The following is a 5086-nucleotide window of genomic DNA, read 5'->3' as shown; positions in this document are numbered from 1 at the left end:
GTACAAGCTTTTGGTTAAAAATAAGGAAGGAATGGGGGCTTCTGTCCTGGCTGTGTCACTGCAGGCAAGTCACCTCCCCTCTCAGTGGAATAACCATCTCGGTTTGCTCAGGCCAGTCCTGATGTGATCCCTGGAAGTCCAGTGTCCCAGGCACAGGTGTTTGGCCACAGTGCCTCCGGGCCCAGGGGCTTTTATTTGCTGAACTGCACAGACCTCGAGGGAGTGCAGGCGAGGATGAGGCGAAATGGCAAGCCTCCCAGACGCCGTGCAGGGTAGTGGGACGCCAGGCAGGAGTCAGTGAACCAGGGCTTCCTGTGAGCCGGAAGGGAGGAGCGGGTGGTGAGTGATGGGTGTACAGTAGGAGCAGGGGCCCTTTCCTGTGTCTCGGCCACAGGGGGCCAGGCCAACCTGATCTCCCAGGGGACAGAGATGGAGGGGGGAGGAGACAACCAGCCCTGGGGGATGGGCGAGTGTGGACTTCAGGAGTGAGCAGTCACACAGACATAGGAAACAGATTAAGGGCACCAGTGGGGAAAGGGAATGGGGAGGGATAAATTGGGAGTCTGGGATTCGCAGATACAAACTACTATATTTTAAAGAGATAAACAAGGCCCTGCTGTAGAGCACAGGGAACTATATTCAACACCTTGTAATAACCTATAATGAAAAAGAATATGAAAAGGAATATATGTAACTGAATCACAATGCTGTACATCAGAAACTAACACAATATTGTAAACTGACTATCCTTTAGTTAAAAAAAAAGTGAGCTGTCTGCGTAAGGGAAGGTGAGGGTCCTCTGTGCCCCAACCCACCCAGCAAAGGGAAAGAAAGCGGGTAGAGAATAAGAAAGAGGAGGAGCTGTGTTCCAAGATGACCCCTTCCTGTGGCTGTGTGGCCTTTGGCAGCTTCCTGCCCCTCTCTGGCCTTGAGTCCTCATCTGGGAAGTGGGAACTTTCAATGCACTTGCTTCACAGACAGGGTTGGATCCATTCATCTCTGTAAAGATCTCAGCACAGCACCTGGCACAAACCTGGTCACGCAACTCAAACCAGTTCACCTGCTGCCCCTGCAGAGCTGGGAGGGCCGGACTGGAGGCGGAGGGAAGCCGGGTGCTCTGAGCACCTACTCTGGGCCGGTGAAGGGGGACACTGAGGCCTGGAGCCAAGAGAGTGCTGGGACAGGGAGGGGAAAAGCAGCAAGACTGGAGAGGAAGAGAATGCTGCTCCAGGCAGAAAAAGCGGGAGATCCACTGCTGAGAACACTGAGGTTGCTTGTGTCCACACTCAGAGGCACACACACAGACACCTCCAGAAACCTAGCCAGATCACAGACACACAGACACCCTCCCCCAGGCAGACTGACACACACACTCCTAGAGACACACCCAGAGGAATACACAGACACACCCAGAGAGACCCACCCTCTTTCTAAGCCTTTCTTGGACAAACTCCATTTCCCCCCTTGCCTCTTTCCAACCTCTCTGCTCTTAATGAACATTTATTTAGCACCCACCATGTGCTGGGCCCTGTTCTAGGTGGCGCAGGGTGGGTTTAACTAAAGGCCCAAAGGGGTGAGGGACAGGACCACATGGACAGGCAGGAAGAGTACTTCAGCAGAGGGAACGGCCAATGCAAAGGCCCCCCCCTCTCCTGTTTGCCCATTCCATCCCCAGCCGTGACTCAGGCTATTCAGCTGGGGGGCAGCAGGGGGAGAGAGTCCCTCTAGGATCCCCCCACCCCCCCGGCCTGCCTATCTTCCATTCCACAGAAGAGGATACCACAGGGCTCAGAGAGGTGTGTCATACACCCTAGGTCACACAGCACAAATGTGGGCTCAGATCTGCCTGCATTGCCATCCTCAGGGAGAGAAACCCCCCACTGAGGGCAGGAACCTTGATGGACAAAGGATGGGCCAGGGAGAACAGCCAGCCACGGGCCTGGGACAGCCGACACCTGGCCAGTGTGAGGGGCGGAAGCAAGAGTCACTGAAGTAGACACTCCAGGGCATGGAGAGGCAGGGACAGACAATCAGACGTCTGGGACTTCAGTTCCCGCTCTACCAGAACAGGGGAGCAGCCACCCCTGAGACCTCCAGCGAGGGCAAAGGGTCCCAAGGAGTGGGTGATAGGAGCACATAGCAGGGGTGGTAGGTCTGACCTGGATGGGTCCTCTGGGTGCTGATTTGGAAACTGTCAAGATAGCAGGTGGGGTACAGCTGAGTGGTAGAGTGTGTGCTTAGCATGTACAAGGCCCTAGGTTCAATCCCCAGTACTTCTAGCAAAAAAAAAAAAAAAAAAAAAAAAAAAAAAAATTGAAGACAGGAGGGACCTGACGGTGTAAGCAGGACTCCGGATGGGAGGTTGGGGCTCTGCCTGAGTCTCCTGTGGCTACAGTAACAAATCACAAACTTGGTGGCTTAAAATAAAATACATTTATTCCCTGACAGTTCTGGAGGTCAGAACCAAAATGGGTCTCACTGGGCTAAAATCAAGGTGTCAGCAGGGCTGGATTCCTTTTGGAAGTTCTAGGGGAGATTGTGCTTCCTGGCCTTTTCCAGCTTCTGGAAGCTGCCTGCATCCCTTGGCTTAGGGCCCATTCCCCCATCCTCAAAATCAACAGTCTAGCATCTTCCTATCTCTCTCTCTCGCTGACCCTACCTCCCTCCCTCTTATAAGGATGCTTGTGATGGTGACAGTGGGTCCACCCAGATAATCCAGAATGATCTCCTCATCTCCAGATTCTTTATTTAATCACACATGCAAAGTCCCTTTAGCCACAGACATTCACATGTTCACAGGTTCCGGGGGTTAGGATGTGTGGACATCCTTATTCTGCCTAGTGCAGGGTCCATTGTCCAGGGTCCAGCCTCCAGGCCTGGCCATTTTGGCCCCAGGGTCTGGAAAAGGCCAATGTAGTTAGGACCAGCCATCTGAGGGGGGCAGGAGAGACAGAGAAGCCCCCAGTTTACCCCCTGGATCAGGGCTTACCAGACCCCAGTCCTCCCTTCCTCTCCCACACTCAAGCACAGAGAGTGTGGAGGGGAGGAGGAGGAAATGAGCTTCCCCTGCTTCCCTAGGGTCACCCCTCCTACCACCCAGACACCCTACATTGGACCTTAGAAATGGCTCCGGCTCCCCACTCCCACCAATCAGGCCCCAGCCTCCTCTGATTCCCCTAAACCCTAGTGATTTTATCTCTGAATCCTGCCGGTCCTTTCACTCCTGCCTGCAACTCCCAGACCAGACCCTGGCCACTCCCACTGCAGTCTCATTTTAAATCTGATCATGCCTAACTTTAAATCTGATTGGGTCTCTCCTAGGAGAGCCCTGGAGGGTCTTTAGTGACTGGCCCTGCCCTGCTGTCCTCGCCTCACTCACCTTTGGAAACCTAACTTAGCTGAATCCCCCACCCATTCATCTCTCAGGGTTCAGATGTCACCTCCTCCAGGAAGCCTGCCAGGAACACTTTATACTCACAGATTGGGTGGGGACAGGAAAAGCAGGGCATGGGGTAGCCAAGGAGCAGCCCAGCTGCAGAAGGCCCAGCCTGCATCTCTTCCTGCTGGGCTGAGCCCTTCCTCCTGCCTCGCACCTTTGTCCATGTGCACCTTCCACCTGAAATCTCTCCCTGACCCAAGCCCACCCAAATCCTCTTTTAAGGGCCTCCCCTCCACTTCTCCAGGGATCTGCTGCTTCTCCTCTGTGGTCTGGAGTGCCCCATTCCACCGTGTCTCCGGTGTCAGGATTAGTGCAAATATCTGCCATGTTCTGAGCACACCTAGGTGCAAAGCCCAGGTGTACCACAGCCCTCTGGTAACAACTGAGAAAAGAGGCTTTATCATCTTCCCTTTTCTGATGTGCAAAGGAGCTCTTGGAGGGTGAGGGAGAGAATAAAAGGGAGAATGTGGACAGATGGTGGGGCAGAGGTCCGGGCTGCAGGGGCCTCTGAGGACGGGACTGAGACTTGAGGGAGAAGGATGCACTCATTTGAAAAGAGAAAGATAGTCCAGCAGAGGGAACGGCAAAGCCTCCACGCTGGATTGAGAGGGACAGATTCACCCACAGTTGCAACAGATGGCTCTGTTGCCCTTCGCCTTTGTATGTGTGGAAATCAAATCTCAGCGATGTGAAGCAACTTGCCTAGGGCCCCACAGCCTGGGCTTCCCCCAGCTCGCCCTGGGTCGGCTTCAGGGAGAGACTTACTGTCCAAAGGTGAAGCCACTTGCCCAGATGACGGTAGGATTGGCCAGCGGCTCTGAACCCTCTTCCCTTCAACTGGCGAACAGCTGGACTTCAGGTGCTTGCCCAGGTGCTCTCAGACCACCTCCGCCTGACCCGGGATTGTCCTGCATTCATGGCTCACCCAGGCTCCCTGCCCCTCTGCGCTGCTGCTGATTCCGGATCCCGGATCACCTTCTGTTCCACTGGGCAAGAGGGAGTCTGGGGCTTCGCCACCACCCACGCTGGCCTAGCTCCGCGCCTTATCTTCCCAGCTCTGCCCCTGCACCCCACCGAACCCCAAGCCTTCGCGCAGCTGTCCTCCAGGCCTCCCAACCCCCCAGGGTGGTTCCTTGGGTTCCCAACTCTGGTTGGTCCCTGAGCGCGTCTCGGCCTCATGAACCACGAAATGAACAAGTTTGGCCTGCGAGCTGGGACAGGTCCCCAGAGTCGGAGCAGCTGGGGTGGCCTCTGAGGCCTGAGGCAGCGTCCAGGCCTTCCCCACAGAGCCCAGCGGTGAGCTCGAGGGGATCAGGGCGCCCGCGGTGTGTTGGCAGATGCGCGGGTCAGAGACGAGCCAGAGAGGGGACCCTGGAGAGGGCCGCGGGGGGCCGTGCTGCGAATTGAGGAAGCGGGGGCCAGGCGGCACGCAGTGGATGGTATTAGGTTCAAAAGCAAGAGTTAGGGACAGGGAAGAATCCGGGGGCCTGATCCTTGCTCAACGCGCCTAGAGGCGGGGCGGGGCCCAGTAGCGCTCCCCGGGGTCCTGGAAGCTGCCTAGTCGCGGGGAGGGGCCCGAGCTCGGCGAGGACCCCCGCCCCGCCGGGCCCCGCCCCTGCCCCGCCCAGCAAGCCTCCGCCCCCGCCC

This window comes from Camelus ferus, chromosome 22 (genome assembly GCF_009834535.1).
Source record: "Camelus ferus isolate YT-003-E chromosome 22, BCGSAC_Cfer_1.0, whole genome shotgun sequence".
In the NCBI taxonomy this organism is placed as follows: domain Eukaryota; kingdom Metazoa; phylum Chordata; class Mammalia; order Artiodactyla; family Camelidae; genus Camelus; species Camelus ferus.
This window is presented reverse-complemented; position numbering follows the sequence as displayed.